This window comes from Miscanthus floridulus, chromosome 9, assembly GCF_019320115.1.
Source record: "Miscanthus floridulus cultivar M001 chromosome 9, ASM1932011v1, whole genome shotgun sequence".
NCBI classification, from domain to species: domain Eukaryota; kingdom Viridiplantae; phylum Streptophyta; class Magnoliopsida; order Poales; family Poaceae; genus Miscanthus; species Miscanthus floridulus.
The window spans coordinates 33,367,559-33,385,205 of NC_089588.1; the positions used below are offsets into that span (position 1 = coordinate 33,367,559).

Consider the following 17,647-nt stretch of genomic DNA (forward strand, 5'->3'; position numbering starts at 1 on the left):
ATAACATGCAAATTCATTTATACTAGACTTATGGTTCAATAGTTCAATTTTATTTCATTACCATTGTATAGTAATTAAAGTCACCTATTCTGATTGTTTGTTGTATCTAACTGTAGAGCAAGGAAGCTAATGCCCATCATGAAAAAAAGTACAAGCCAATAAAGTTTCTGCTGCACATAAGGTTAATTCATATACTTATTTCTGTTCGAGAAAAAAATTCATATACTATTTCTAGCAGCACATACTTTGCAGAGATTGACACCTATTTATGATTTTATTATAGGCCAAATCAAACCAAAATGATATAAGATTTGACAAAAACAAGTATACTACAGCCAAGGTGATCAGTGTCATTTATTTTGTTATATGAATTTTATTAAATTGATGACCAGAGTGTTGTAATCAAACTAGCATATATTAAAGGTTGTGGACTAGGAAATATCTTTCAATTGCTCAAATCATGAAGCATCTTATTTCTAGGTAAATAATCTCTTAGAAATATATTGATGTTATATGCAAATTTCAAATTATTAGCTAACTTGCTGTGACTTTTATCTGCTCCACAGAATAAGAAGATGTCAACAGGAGCTAGTGCAGTTGTACTTGCTAATGTATAAGACACATCTTCCAAAAAGAATTTCTATTTCCTATTTCCTAACAATTCATGTAACTACAAACTAATATTACACGTAATATAATTTTGCAGAAATATCAGCATGGTACTAAAATTTGTTGGCTGCCAATTCTTTGAAGGTATGAGTGTCTAATTAATGTTTGTACTATGTTTCCATTGTGTTCTTATTTCCTATTTCCATTGCCCTTTCGGTAAGCTGCTACAAACTAGAAAGAGCAAGGTACTAGACTAAGACCAGAGCCATGTAGTCCGCATGGTTGTACTGTAAGTCCTTTATGATCACTTACAGATAAGTTCTTAGAGAGAGGAATCTGAAGCATTTAGAAAGTAGCTAAACACTCCAGCCCATGTTTTCAAGTTGCTAAAAAGTCATATTTTAATGTTTATTGCATATTCCATTAGTCAAGTTACAAGATCATGGTTGTAGTTGAGCACTAGCAAAGCTGCCCAATGCAATACCCCATAGGAATCAAGGCACAAGTACAAAAGACTAGGATATCCTTAGTGGTAGTCAAGGTAGACACATGCAGCATGAACTAAATGATTAAAGGTGAATAGGAAATAAGGATGATCCCATGCTATACTTGCCTTAAAACAACCGATCCTTCGGTAAGCTTTAATCTTCAATGTTTTTCTTCTTCTTCTTGATCACCACGTATATCTCACCAACTGGACGTAATCATAAAGCAACACATAAGCATCCATACAATCATACACGAAGCAAACAATAGAACTAAATCAGAACAGCACACCAATCATAGAAAAATAAGTGAAAGTTTGAAATACGATCCTACGCATCACTATGAACACACAAACGTGAAAAGCATGCTAATCGGAGCTACGGTGAAAAAGATACATCTACCGAAAGATTTGCTCATGGGAGAAAATATAAAAACTATTAGCTTCATGTGGTTGTAAGTATATAAAACATATATAAGATATTTTATAGATAATATAATTTAAGTCAAATTTAGTTTTAAAATATAATACTAAAGTAAAACAAATCATATTTTATTTATAAAACCCAGTTGCATAATTATTATTCAGATTGGAATTTAAACCATGAAATTCTAGAAATAGCGACATGGTAACCACTGTTACTAACGCGTAAATCTCGTCGCTATGAATCTAACGCAACTTGAATGGACTAAAACGGAGTTAAAACGTAGAAGATATGAATTAAACAAGATTTACTTTAATAAAATAATAGATTAAATCTAACCTCGAATTGTAAAAGTTGAGAATATACTTAACAGCAGTATGAACACGTAGACAACAAAAATACGAACCTAACGCAATTTGAACGGGTCAAATCGGAGTTGAAATGGAGAAATTATGGCCAAAAACAAATCAGTGGCAAATCTGTAAATAAGTGAAAACGTATTTTTAAGTCAACCGAGCAAAATACGCTTTTAAAAGAAGAAAACAGAATCCGGAAAGACGTTTTGGACTGTGGGTTCTATTATTGAAAAACGCAGGGACTCTTTAGTAAGACGGCCACGTGAAGGGGTATCTTTGCTTTTGGGCGTCGGATTAGAGATGGACGGTCGAAACTCAATCGGGCGGATGAAAAAAAAAACATGGCCGCCAGAACCGTAGCCGGCGCGGTGGCGCGCCATGGCTGGCGACAGAGCACATCGGCGAGACTCGAAAACGGCCTACGATGCCCGATTTTCAACGGGAAAGGCACAGGGTGGAAGAGGAGGTGAGGCGAGCTCACCTAAGGGTACCTCGACGGCGGAGAAGGAGCAAGGCGGGCGCTGTGCTTGGCTGGGCGATGGTGGACGGCGGCGCGAGCTCGCTAGGGCAAAGGCGGCTCGGCGAAGGTAGCTGCGGGCGCTCGAGGGCGGAGTAGGGAGGTGGCGCGTCTCGGTCGGTATTTATGGGGGTCGAGGCGGCTTGGGCGGCACAGCACCGAGGCATAGCGGACACAGACGGCGGCAACGCAGAGGTGTCCGACTGGAGCACGATGCGGGGAAGGAGATGCACTCGATAGGCGGGCCCGGCGTGTCAGCGAGTAGGAGGAGACTCGCGGCGTGCGGCACGACTTGGGCCAAGTGGAGCTGGGCCATGCAGAGCGGCGCGGGAGGGAGTGAGGCGACCTGGGCTTCGGCCCGAGCGGGGAGGAGAGGAGAAGGCCACGGCCAGCTGGGTCGGTGGGAGGAGATGGGCCACGGCACTGGAAAGCAAGGCCACGCGGGGAACGGCCACGCGGGTGAAAACGGGCCACGAGCGAGGCAGGCCGTCTGGGCCGAAAGCTGGGGAAAGGGAAAGAATTTCTTTGCTATTTTGTTTTCAAAACCAAATTCAATTTGAACCAAATCAAATTCAAATAGAGTTTAAAATACACTTTTTAATATAAATAAAAATGAGAAAATTTGGTATGCTCCCAAAAATAAATTTTACAACTTTTAAACTCTTTTATTTTCTAATTTTCTTTTCTTTTATTCAAATGCCATTTTTAATTTCATTTGCAAAAGAAATTTAAACCATTTTGAATTTTCAATCAAAACCACTTCAACCCAATAAATCAATGCAATGGCATGTATGCTCAAACATGTTGCCTACCTTATGATGAATTTTAATTTAATAAAAAAATATTTTCTTATGTTTTCATGAGCACAAATTTCATAATAAATCATTTTAATCCTATTTTTCAAAAAAGGCAATTTTAGGGTGTTACAATCGAGCGCTGGCTGCTCGGGGTGGCAGAGTTTGGGTGCCACGTGGCCATGAAGCACGTCGCGCAGTGACCGTGAACGACGGCGTTCCCTCCCATTTGGATTTTGGGTTTAGGGTTCTGGGTTAGCCCAAGACCCATTTTCTAAGCAGTTTTGGCCCAAGATCCAATAAGAAAACTTGCTGAACTCCCAACACAGTTCAAAGTTGATTACAGGACTTAACTCAAAAAGTGATTAGTTTGAGAGATAAGAGATGATCAACATAGGTTTGCATTAGGGTTTAATAATTAAACCAAGATTAAGATTTTTAACATTTTTGATGAATTTTTAAGCTATCAAAATGGCCTCTAATTTGGTCTAGATCAGCCCTAAGCTATTGTTCATAGTTTAGACCAATAAATGGTGAATTAGTTCACCCCCTTGACTTAAGAAATTTGGATAGAACAAGTTGATGAAAATGGCATTGCCATTGTTTTCCAAACTTAGGGTTATTTCATTACCTTTTTTATTTCCATCATTTTTATATGACCTTTAAGTTTTCAAACACTTGTGTATTTTGTTGTTACCTAAATTTGATTTATACTCAAAATTTCAAACTATCATATAACAATAATTAATCAAACAAATGCAAAAATGCATGATCATGACAAGATGAGCATGATGCTTATGTCAATGCAAATGAAATGACCTTGCATAACACCTAGGGTGTTATAGAGCACGTGCCGATCGGATCCACCGCAGTCGTGCCAGATTTGCTGCCACTGCCAGGAGAGGACCTTTGTCGCCCATGTGCGCTGCCGGGAGGGAGCCTGACCTTCCCTGCGTGCGCGCAACTGGAAAAGGGCCTTGGCCGCCCCTGCGCACACTGCAGGGATGAGGCCCTAGCCAACCACGCGCGCCACCGAGAGAGGCCCTGGCTGCCCCTGCGTGCTGCCGGGAGTGACCCTAGCCGCCGGAGCGTGTCTCACGAAAGAGGTGCTACCGTCGGGACTGGATTTAGGTCGCGCCACCGGGAAGGAGCCCTTGGCTGGAGGCGCGGACGCGAGAAGGTGTTCGCTCACGTTAGAGGCGTGGATATGGGGAGGAGTCCGCTCGCGTCGGAACTATGGTAAACGAGCAACCAAGATAAAAATAAACGAGCGGTGTAGTCCCAAACACCCCCGTATTATTGGGTTCGATTGGATTTATCAATTGGCTATAACCCTTTATATACTTATAAAGCGACTAGGCTAGTCTTTCCTTGTGTTCACGGAATATCTATGTCTGGAATATATACAGCTCAATTCTCCTGCATAAGATATTCCTTTCCCTTTCATGCCAACCACAGCTGCATTTAGATGGATCTGTAGGTCTTCAACTTGAATTCTATCTCTCCCCATGTGCACATGTCAGCATTGATTATTATGAATTTGGGTATAGAGTTTATCTTTATTTAAGTTCATATGAAAATGTTATAATTTTTTTGAATGACTTTTTTATAAAGGTGGGGCTTTTTAAGCTTGCCGCCTCCATTCACCGTTTTTTATAAATTTTAGAGGCGGCCCTAACAGAGACGGGCATCCTAATAAAGTGAGTGTCTCTATAAATAGTCGATTAACATAGATGGTCTCCATGCATACCCGGTTCTATAAATGATTAATAGAGACCAACATTCTGTCTGAGACTCACATTTTTTTAAGATAATGGAACAAAGGTTCTGAGACTCGCATGACCATTTTACAGAGGTGACTCTGAAAAATATTCGACTTTATTAGTTATGAGACCTGCCTCATAAAATTATTTTTGTAAAAGTGCGTGTGTCCCGACGATAGATCTCTCGTTGCCTCTAACCTGTACTGCCAGCTGCGCATGTGTTAGTTTATTTGATGGTCGCGAGATGCGTATTTTGGCTAAACCAATCGAGTGTCCTACTCGGCAGTCAGCACGTACAATCCACCAGCTTTATGTACCGACTTCACAGGTTTATTCGCTGGCATGCCGCGTGGATTCGGTTATTCTTTTCCGGGACGATAATAAGAAAATTAGCGCTTTAGACATGCATGTGAAAGGCATGAGCAGAAGACATGAGAGGGAGAGGCACAGCCTGAGCTTCCTCGCACTCTCTTCTAAAGACCTCCCCACGGACCCCCACCAGCCGACCCATCATTGCTTGCCTCAACCCTTCCTAAAATTTGTGTATCTGCTCTTCGTATTTCCTCTGTTCCTGAATAAATAGATTTCTAGATTTATCTTAAATCAAACTTTTAAACTTTGACGAATTTTATTAAAGAAACTGTCAAAAATTATGACATCAAATTAGTATCATTAGATATACCATATAATATATTTTTATAATGTGCTCATTTTATGTTATAGATATTGTTATTTTTTCATATCAATTTTGCCAAACTTATGATAGTTGATTTGGGGACGGTGGGAGTACAACAAATCTCCGATACCAATAAGTTCTTCACATTTTTAATCACTAAAAACATTAATCCCTCTATCACAAAATAAGTGTTGCCATGGTATTCGTGCTCTTAAGTTTGACCAGATTTATAGAAAATACTAGCAACATTTGTATCTCTGAATAAGTTTATTATGAAAATAGATTCAATGTATCTAATGATACTAATTATGTACTCTAAATATTAATATTTTTTGTATATATTTGGTAAAAGTTAAAAGCGCTTGACTTTTCGGGAAGAGAGACCGACACTTATTTTTTTAGAACGGAGAGAGTAGCTTATAGTAGTACTACTGATGCACCATCTTGGGTCCTTCCCTAATTAAGGAAGATGCATACAGGCTTTGTAATGATGCTTACCTAAGGTCAGTCTCAATAGGGAGTTTCATGGCGTTGTTTTCAACAATGCCACATCAAATAAAATGCAAAAACTAGAATGAAAGAACCACTCTCGATGTATAGTTTCATTCTATAGTTTTATAGATATTTAATTTTATGACGGTAACTATGCCAGAAGAGTTTCATCTTCATGAAACTCACTTCTTCTCTCTTCTTAAATATGGTGCCATGTCATCAAAATTTCTACATGACAATTTATTAAATACGGATAAAATTTCCACTGAGACCGATCTTATGCTTGTGTATTTCATTTCATGCATCGGGGCACGTTCCGACACCGCAGGGTGGCTACACCAACAACCAAAATTCACCTAGTTAAATACGTGGAAAACAAATGTTGTGCCGTGGTACTACGTGTGTGCAAGATGTGTAGACAACAATCTACATCATTAACTTTGTGCAAAGATACCGTGTACAAGCTCTGGCCAGAAGTATGATTAACAAATTTTTAGAAGAAAATATTAGGATTAGACTTATGCTTTTGGTTTAGGTTTCCGAAAAGCAGGGAGTGTAGTAGACCGCTAGTTGACTGAGTGCTTCCCTTACTTAGGTTATTAATGAACTACATATATGAAACCATAATGTCACGGCCTAACCGCTCACCGGCCTATGTATACGATGCAGCTGCTTTTATATATACACAATGTTCGCTTGATCGTTTCTATGGCTTATAAGTCGGCTGATGCGTTTTGTTGTGAGAGAAAAACACTGTATCATGGCTGATAAGCATGGCTGATGCGATCAAGCGAACAGGATATAACTAACAAGGAGGTCCACGCAAATAGGGCGAGCTAGGTTTTTTTTTTCTTTTTGTCATATAACATTGGATTTTTTTCATAAATTAACTTTCTAAATAGTGCTTTTATTGTGTTGGTTATGTAGTCATCCCTTTATTTAACTAAATTGCATCTATCGGTACGGACAACCATAGATTTCTTTATTATTTTTGTTCATTTAAACTATTGTGTCTTTCTGTCATCCTCTTTTTTCCCTTTCCTATGAAGTACCCCCTGCGTTCCAAATTATAAGACGTTTTGGCTTTTTAAAATACTCCTATTGATTTTACTATGCATCTAGACATAGTATTTATCTAAGTGCATAGCAAAAGCCATGAATCTAGAAAAGCCAAAACGTCTTATGAGTAGTTATGAAATTTATAATGATGCCAAATCAAAATAGTATTTAATTTCTTTGATAAGCTTCATTCCTCAATAAAATCAATACTAGTTTTCAATTTCTTCATCCTATTCTAAAAATTTAAAATTTGGACCATCTTATGCATATAAAATATTGTCTTAGCTATCGTCCAAATTTGTATATAAATTATCCACTATCATTATTATTGATAATCTAAATCCAAGATCGAAGTGCCTGGTACAAAGTATCAGAGATAACAGAATACTAATCCTAAAGTCACTCGAAATTATGCTCACTCCTCCCTAGCTCTCACTTAAAATTTATTTTTTCCTATTTTTAAGTGGAATAGTGTCAAGGCTTCGCCTTGAATGGTTCTTCGTCATGTTCGCTGAACTTATCAGTCTGGCTTATCAGTCATGTACAGTGTTTTTTGTCGTTTTCCATCCTTTGCAAATGAGCTAAGGAGCGCCGTTTATTGCTTTCAAATGTGGTGCTTGGATCGGAGCAGGGCTATTTGCAGAGAAGTGGGAAACTCAGGTCGAGTAGGCTCCTTGATTAATAGAGACAGATACTTTTAGGAGCCACCATTGACCATATAATGGTTAGACAGGTCTCAGGCAAACCCCCAACCTCTATTAATCATTTACAAAGGTAATCTAAGTATTTATAGGGGTGGTCGCCTGAAGACGTACACCTGCCTCTGTTAATGATTTATTAATAGAGATGACATTCTCCTCTAGAAATCGATTAAAAGAGGCGGCATTCTTAAGTGGCATGCCTCTAGAAATCATTACATAAAAAATAACTCATACCAAAGTCTTAGATGCCGACACTATCTACAACTCTGTAGTCGATAAGTTTTTATTTGAAATTATTTGGAGTCCAAAAATTGTTTTAAGTTTTCAAACTTGAAATTTAAAATTTAGAATTTTCATCCAATCATAGATGTATCATACTCTGTACCAAAGTGGTAGTTGTCAATAAATCTATAACTTTGTAGTTGACAAGTTTTTTATTTTGAAGTTATTTAGAGTATCAAATATGTGTTTTAGGTTCTTAGACTTTGAAATTTAAAAATTAGAATTTTTAAAACAACCTTAAATGTTCACATGTTAATGCCAAAGTTGTAGTTGTCGATCACCCCCAATGGGTCTGGTTTGGTTAGACGGCTAACCCCACCAGGCCTCTAGCAAGCCACCATGTGGGCTGTTTGGTTGCCTATTGAAGCCCGAAGCCAGGCCCTGTGAAGCCACCTACCACCATCAAGCTAGGGTAAGTGGAAACAAGGGGGTGGCCATTTCCCCGTAAGCAAGGCTTGCGCCCAGGCTCGCTTCACCGCCCGGAGAGGAGCTTTGGAGCTCGCCGGAGGACAAGCTAGCCCTGGTCGCCACCGTTCTCCCCTCCCCTTCGTGCAAGCCCATGGTCGGATCTCGCCAGAGGACCAGCGCCTCCTCGCCCTTGCCCACCGGAAGATCCCTCCTCTCCATCCCTGCTGTGTCACAGCCTCCACGCGCGCCATGACCGCCGCCATCCTCCTCCTCCTCCTTGCCTGCACGCGAACGACTAAGATGCGGGAAGACCTCCTTGCCGGAAATGCTCGCTCAAGGATGTGCTCGCCGGAGATGCTCCATGAGCTCCTCCCGGAGATTGTGCATGGAGGTGCTCGCCGGAGATGCGCATGGAGGTCCTCGCCACGAGGCTCTCCCTCGCCGTAGCTCCTCGCCCATGAGGTGCTTGCCATGAAGCTCCTCGCCACAAACTCCTCGCTCATGGAGGTGCTCGCATCTTGCGCTCGAGCCTCCCTTCGTCGGAGATGCACCCGTGGCCATGGCGCCGGTGGAAGGTGCTCGCTAAATGCTTCAATGTGGTAACCTTACCGGTCTTAGGATATGGTGATTCTATTCAAGCCAAAGCAAACAACCAAACACACCAAAACTTAATCAGGCTTGAGCAATCACTCCAACCAAATAGGTGACTATTGGTTTGTGCCAAGCTAGTAAGTCTAGCCGGACTCAGAAAACTAGGCAGGCTTGGAATTGAACGGGAACCAAACACACCCTATGTATCTACGAGTTTGTAGTCTATTGTTTTTTTTATTTAAAGTTGTTTAGAGTATCAAATATTTATTTTAAATTTCCCTAGTTAAGATTGAAATTTTAAAATTTTCAAAAAATCTTGGATGGAAATAAACCTTTAGGGCTTTATAAATTTGGTCAAACTTACAACAATTTGACAATTTAACTTGCAAATAAACCTTTAGGACTTGTTCGGTTAGCTCCAATCCGAGAGGATTGAGAGGGGATTGTGAGAGATTTTATCCCTACACCTTAAAATCCCCACCAATTTCCTGTAATCTTCTTGGATTAGAGATGAACCGGCTAAGCCCTTAAGGTGATTAGTCTGTCGGAGGCACTGATAAGGTGGTGAGTAAGTTGGAGAGATGTGGCAGGCAGGTTACTTGGGCGCCGACGCTAGCCAGTGCCTTGGATTTTTATCTCTCGTCAGCCCCTTCACATGCATGTCCTTAGCCTAAGTACTATAGTATTTGAAGCGGTGTTTCTCGGAAAGAATCACTGCATGCAGGCGCCATGCCCAGCAAATAAAACTGTCAGGTCTGTAGACTGTAGGGTAAAGCTTGTCGGTCTGCCAGCTGGCGAGTAGTCGGACACTCCAATACTCGATTTGTTTAGGCTAAAGTGTGCTTGTCGCGACCAGCAAACAAGCTAAGTTTAAGGGCCGCTAGCTTGGGAAGGCAGGCCGGTGGCAGAGACAGCCGCGTGCTTGCATGCAGCACGCGTTGTGGTAGGTGAGAGATCGATCGATGATCTGTCATGGGAACACGTTCACCCCTGGCCATGGCCTTGGCCTGGAACGCGCGTCCATCATAAACGGCACACATATATACCCTCCCGGTGCTCGCATCTCATCACTACTGTAGCACAATCCACAATGGCAGTTCACCAGATGCGATGCGCCGTAGGTAGCACATACTCCTCCATATGGCGCCAATCTCTGCAGCTGTCCTATTACCAGCTGCGGCGGCGGCGCTGATGGCGATGGCGGCGTTTGCAGCTCTCGGCCGAAGCAGCTGCGGCGCCGCCACCGGGGCAGCCCGGCTGCAGCACCACCTGCGGCAACGTTAGCGTGCCGTACCCCTTCGGCTTTGGGCCCTCCCCACTGCTACTGGCCGGGGCTCAACCTCACCTGCGACACCAGCGACAGCCACCACCCCCCGCGGCTGCTGCTCGGCGACGGCAGCCTCCGGGTCGCCGAGATCTCTCTCTCTAATCGAACCGTGCGCGTCATGCGCGCCGGCTTCATCATAAACATAACCGGCGACGGCCTAACTTCGCCCGGCTGGAATGGCTCCCTCGAGTTCGGCCACGGCTTCAGGGAGCACGGCTACCTGCTGTCGGCCGGGAACGAGCTCGCCGTCGGCGGGTGCAACGTGATGGCGACGATTTCCGGGACATCATAGGGGAAACGAACCACCAAGATCGTCAGCGGCTGTGCCTCCTTCTGCACCAAGAGCGACCGCGGCGGCTACTTCAGCGGCGAGGTAACAGACAAGGTCTGCAGCGGCACGTCGGGCTGCTGCCTGGCGCCCCTCACTTCCAGCGGCGTGCCCGTGCGCAATGGAGTACAGGCCAGGTGGCTCTACGGTGGTACTGGTAACCAACACCGTGGAGCAGACACTTGATGAGGCGGTGACCGTGTTCGTCGCCCAGCAGGGGTGGGTTCGAAAAGGAACGGCCGGTGGACGGATTCCAGGAGGTTCCGCTTCTCCTCGATTTCGGGTCAGGCAGGGGCCTGCCGCCCCGCAGTGAAGGCAACGGTAGCTGCAGCCAAGATGTACAGCGCATGGTCTGCAAGAGCGAGCACAGCGAATGCTTGGCCCTGGACCCGGGCTACGCGTGCCTCTGCGACCCTGGTTACGACGGCAACCCTACCTCGCCGGCGGGTTGCCAAGGTTAGTATCATTGCAACTTAGTAGCTCCAGTACTACTTCCTTCCTACAGTCCCGTCCATTTGCAAGTAAAAAATTACATTACTCCTAGTCCTATCTCGATCCTATATGCGTGCGTCTTTATAAACCCTTAAATCAGAAAAAAAAAAAAAGTATCGAGACCTCCTTATAAAAAAATATAGAAAAATATCTCCTAAATCTACATGTATATACTAATATAAGTTATTGTTGCTTTAGCTTGCACAGTGTTGTCGTAGCTAAGAATGAATAATACAGAATGCTCATCACCATCAGTTTCGTCACTTGGTGGTGATGAATGTGGGCGGTGATAACTATGGTCATCACCGCCAATTCCAATCAGCGTGATAATGAATTATTACCGCTAGGTTATCATCTCTGGTTGCAATAAGTACTGATAATGGAATATCACCATAGGCTCGTATTGCCGGTCAATTAATGGTGATAAGGATTTTTAAAATTAATAAAAAGAAACTCGGTGAGCCTTGATGATGAGCATGTTGGCCGACCGTTGAGCCCATCGCCACTCACGCATCAGTTATAAGAGACCAGTTGGTCCGTGGGAGAAAAGAAGCACATAGGAGACCAGTTGGTCTGTTGATCCGAGCCCCTACCAGGATGCCAAATGTGGGGTGACACGCGGGTGAGTAAACCCCGCCTGTATTGAAACGGTCCCATATTATGGACAGACGATGAAAATCACCACCAGCTGGTTTTACAAAACCAATGGTTAAAATGGTGTTGGCGAAAAAATTGTAGTAGTGAATGTAACGTAGGACCTAGACTCTTTTTTAATAAAATGAAAATTAAAATTTCCAAATAAAACACACAATAAACACTAGGGTTTCAACATATTATATGGATAAATGGTTGCAACAACATTAGGATTACAAGTTGAAAGCTAAAATATAGGTTATGATGTTAAAGATATGGATGGAACAAGAGCTTATTACGCTAGAAAAAAAAATCCTATTTATTGTGACTAGCGGTCCCCAATGAAGCCTCCACATTAATCCTTACATGCATGAGAAAAATAAATCCTACAAATTCTCATAAAACCAGAATTACAGGGACATCAATTGGTAGACTCTAACCACCATTAATAATAATATACACTGGACCTATTCTATTTTATAAATCAATGTCCACATCAGCATCGTGAAGAAACTAGGATAAAGTAACCAATGGATATATCTATAAATTACCCACCTATACCATTAGGAAACACAATTTAATGTAACCCTATAGTTGCATCTAATTGCTGACCTACCATTATGATAGTTAAACTACTTAACCACTTAAATTTGCATCTTAATCACAACTTCGACCACTATTAAAAAACCTAATATCCTCTCAATCTATATATGATCTACCAACATCTTCTATTACACAAAATTTTTAAACAACCATAAATTGTGAATATATGCGTTTCTACATTACTCATTTATGTTAATATCTTAAAAACTAATTAAACTAAACATACATATTGCACCAAAATGTACATCAAGTACACACATGCTTGCGTAGTAAATATACATGTTATGTTTTAGCAATCATGAATCATATTTTGTTAACAACTCATACAATAATGGAACTAACAAATCATTTAAAAATTATATAAATAACCATGACATATAGTTTATGTAGATATTTTAGGTAAATTCATACTGTAACTGAAATGTTTTACATATCTATATTTGTAGTATGATCGTAAGAACCTTTTTATAATTAAGGAATATTATTAAGATATAATTCACATATAAGAAAATTCAAACATCTGGAGAAGTGGTGGAGGTCAATACACAACAAACGTGGCTATAACTAACTGGTCATTAATATTTATTCCCAGCAAATAATATTATCTTCCTAAGGTCAGCACTGCTACCATATTTTAGATCTCACTTTGAGTTTGACCACAGATTTTAAGTCACATGGTGCTGATTTTAAAATTGTTGCCATTTTAGTACTTGTGCAGTATATGACCTAAAAACTTTATTTTCATACCAAAAGAGAGTTAGTAGATTCTATAATAAGCGCAAGAGTTTTAGGTCAACTCTTTAGATTAAAAAATATAAGGCAACTAATAAATTAAAATTTTGAAATGTTATTGGTCTCCTTGCAAAAGCTCGCATGATGGATTAGTCTTACTACCAAATGTGTGGCCATGCATTTTAACGAAACGTACAACTTGTTGTGCGGTTACCTGGACGATTTACGGTTTGGAAATTTATTCAACAATCATCAACTGCTCCAAAAGTTTTGGAATAAAATTTTGTAACATTGTTTGATGTGTCTTGGAATACGACATTATACTGCTACTCGACGTGTGTTGTTCTAACTAGTATGATCTCGAGTCGTGAGTCAGTAGGTCACATGTGGGATAGAAAGGGGCGTGAGGGCATTGTGGTAGTAAAAAAAGACGAACAGCAGAATACCTTCTCAGTTTAATATTAGACTAGCAAACACGTCCGTATGTTGCAATGGAACCTAATATGTCTTGCAATCGGACTCCTTAACAATGTTGAACGTCTGTTTTTTTCCCCAACTTGTATGAGAATGTGTCGTGAGTTTGGACATATACGGGATAGAGAGTGCGCAGGGGCACTTTGGAAACTAAAAAAAAGACTGATGGAATCACCACACCTTTAATATTAGGTATATACATATAGATACAGATAAATTTCTATCATGTGTGATTTCGTGGGTTGATTGGCTCCAGATGTCGACGAGTGCAAGTTCCTGGGTGAATATAGAGTGTGCTTCGGTGTATGCATCAACACGATCGGGTCATATGATTGCCAGTGCCCGCAAGGAACTTACGGCGAACCCGACGTCGAAGGTGGCTGCGTCGACTATAATTTCAACAAAGGTCAGTATTAATTAAGTACAAAAGCACCCCGGAGTCGCACTGGTTGCACACACAGACACAGCGGTATCTTACATTAATTGATTTATTTGCAGCAGATGCGCTGTCGCCTACCGTGGTTCGGGGGCCGATCGGCTGCAACACCAGCTGCGGCGACGTGAGCGTTCCGTACCCCTTCGGCTTTGGGCCCTCCCGCTGCTACTGGCCTGGGTTCAACACCACCTGCGACACAAGCCACAATCCCCCGCGGCTGCTTCTCCACGGCAACGGCAACGGCACCCTCCAGGTCGTCCACATCTCCTTGCGCAACTCCACAGTGCACGTCATCCATCACAACAGCTACACCAACATGATCACCGTCGTCGATCACACGGTGATCAACTACACCTACCTTCTGGCTGACGTTAGCCTCCCAGACATCGGCGAGCCCTATGTGCTGTCGACCAGGAACGAGTTCATCGTCATGTCCGGGTGGGACATGCGTGCCAACCTCCACGGGGAGTACAGAAACAGCAGCAGTAGTAACACCAGCGATAGTATCATCAGCCGAGCTGTCTGCAGCACCTCCGGCGGAGATCGTGGTGCTGGTGGGCCGTCGCCGGTCCCAACACAAAGCCACCGCGGGGTACTGCTCCGGCCACGATGGCTGCTGCCATGCGCCCATCTCTGCAGGCAGCACGCCCAAGAGAGTGGAATTCAAAGTGCTCAATAAGAACATCAGCCATCATCAATATGGTAATCGGTCGTGGAACTTCGCGTTGGCGTTTGTCTCGGAGGTGGGGTTGACTGATCAGTGGTACAAGATCTTCAACATGTATGAACAGTTTATCGGTTACATGTCATCTCCCGTTGTTCTCCAATGGGCTGTTAAACAAGGCTTGTCAGCGCCTGCTGCCGACAACTCAGGCAAGTGCCCATCGGACGTGTCCAGCCGCCTTTGCAAGAGTGAGAACAGTGACTGCCGACAAGAGAATGGAGGCTTTACGTGCCACTGCTCCAAGGGCTACGACGGCAACCCTTACGTCGCCAATGGATGCCAAGGTCACTAATGCTTTTACCCGAGTACACATTCCTCCTCGTGGATATCTCTATTCACTAGTACGTTTATAGTTCTTTGGAATGGCTTCCATTGTTCTCTATTGTCCATCATTATTGGCTACAGATATTGACGAGTGTAACGACCCGGCGATACGCAAATCATGCTTGGGCGGCTACTGCCACAATTTGCGTGGACACTACGAGTGCCGGTGCCCGCCAAGAATGCACGGCAACGCTTATGAGCACGCCGGCTGCGTCGTCAACAAGGCCCCAACAGGTGAGAGCCACTGGATCCTTCTGCTGACATTGTACGTACATTAGTAGCTTGCAAAAATGATCATAATAGTGTATGTGTATGTACATTTTCAGGTTTAATTATTGGTTTGTCAGTTGCTAGTGGCCCAGCGCTCCTTCTGATAGTTCTGGGTTTATTTTTCCTACTCCGCAAGTTTAAACAACGCAAGATAAAAGTACAGAAACAAAAGTACTTCAAGCAAAATCGTGGACAATTGTTGCAACAGCTGTTGTCCCAAAAGGCAGACATTGCAGAAAGGATGATAATACCATTGGATGAGCTTGCAAAGGCCACAAACAACTTCGACACAGCTCGTGAGATTGGTGGCGGAGGGCATGGTACTGTTTACAAAGGAATACTATCAGATTTACATGTCGTGGCCATCAAAAAGTCAAAGATTACCATGAAGAAAGAAATAGATGAGTTCATAAATGAGGGTAGCAATCCTCTCACAGATCAACCATAAGAATGTGGTAAACTCTTTGGATGTTGCCTAGAGACTGAGGTGCCACTGTTGGTGTATGAGTTTATTCCCAATGGGACCCTTTATCACCATCTTCATATTGAAGGCCAAGAAAGCTCACTTTCATGGAGCAATAGGCTGAGGATCGCAACTGAAATAGCTACTTCTCTCGCCTATCTTCACTCGTCAGTTTCAATCCCAATAATCCATAGAGACATCAAGTCTAGTAACATACTTCTTGATGATACAATGACATCAAAGATATCCGACTTTGGAGCTTCAAGGTACATTCCGATAGACAACACAGGGTTGACAACAAGGATACAGGGAACATTCGGATACTTGGATCCAGAGTGCTTTCAAACCGGTCGTCTTACCGAGAAAAGTGATGTTTATAGCTTTGGTGTAATTCTCGTGGAGCTACTCACCAGGAAGAAACCAACTTGTTCACATTTGTCCAGTGAATATGGTGGCCTTGTTCCACATTTCCTCAATCTGCTTGCCTCTAGAAACCTTGACCAGATAATGGATCCACAGGTTCTAGAGGAAGGAGGCACAGAAGTACAACAAGTTGTTATGCTTGCAGCATCCTGTATAAACATAAGAGGTGAAGAAAGACCAACGATGCGACAGGTTGAACTTACACTAGAAGGACTTCAACAAGGTTCCAACAAAAAGTACAAGAAAGATGATATGGTAACTGAGGAATTTGTGAATGGTAGCATTGGGGGATACTATCCATCATGGACTAGTGAAGGGCAGAGATTTAAGGAATCTAGTAGAAGATACAGTTTGGAGCAAGAGATGATGATGTCGGCGAGGTATCCTAGATAGCATAGCTCTGTGTCGTGTGCATCAGTAGCACAAGGGATTAGTTCACTTCTCGTACTAATATTTTTATGCATGATGATTCTACTGGATCCTCTATTTGTACCATTGCTTTTGTTTTGTTCACATGATTCAGCCATATCACCAGTTAATAAAGATAACCATATAGCAGATCAAATCAGACTTGACGAATCAGCTGTAGATTGAGCCACCTCTATTCAAAAAAATTCTCGTTACTGAAAATCATTTCTATATTGCCTTTTGATGTCTTCTACGGGTCAGGCCTTTCCCATATGTATGCACCTCTATATATATTGTTCACTATTTTATTTATATATAATTTATTTTATCAATCCAAGAAGGAATCACCGCAGACGCCATGCGCAGCCAGGAATAAAACAGTGTGAAGTTGTTACATAAGGCTATAGTCGATGCCGAGTAGGAGTGCTCCGTTTGCTTGTTTAGCCAGGTGCGCCGGCCCACGGAACACTTTTGCTAAACTATTTAAATTTAAAAAAAAGGGCAGCCGTGTGCGTGCGTGCGCGTAGCTGGTGAGAAAAGATATCTTTCATTCGAACACGGTCGGTCCACGGTCAATCCGTGCCACCGAGAGCAAACTGCCAATCGGAGAAAATGAGAGGAATTCACATGGCGCGGCTCCTGCGACGAGCGCGGCATCCACGCCGTGGTCAACCACTTAGATGCTTCTCCCCTCCTCCGAGTCTGGACGGCAAGATGCTGCTGCTCGTCCTCGCGGCTCCGGCCGCCGGGACGCTGCTCACGCTCGCCACGCGACCATGAGAGCACTCGACGCGCTGGCCGCGAGGACCCAGCTTGCGCTCGAGGCGACCATGAGAGGACGCAGTTTACAAATT

At 42.7% G+C, this 17,647-nt stretch overlaps 1 pseudogene; it reads left to right on the plus strand.

Annotated features, from left to right (window-relative positions):
* Window positions 1-10,296: 10,296 nt before the first annotated feature.
* Window positions 10,297-16,778, plus strand: LOC136481696 (wall-associated receptor kinase 2-like; annotated as a pseudogene).
* Window positions 16,779-17,647: the final 869 nt, after the last annotated feature.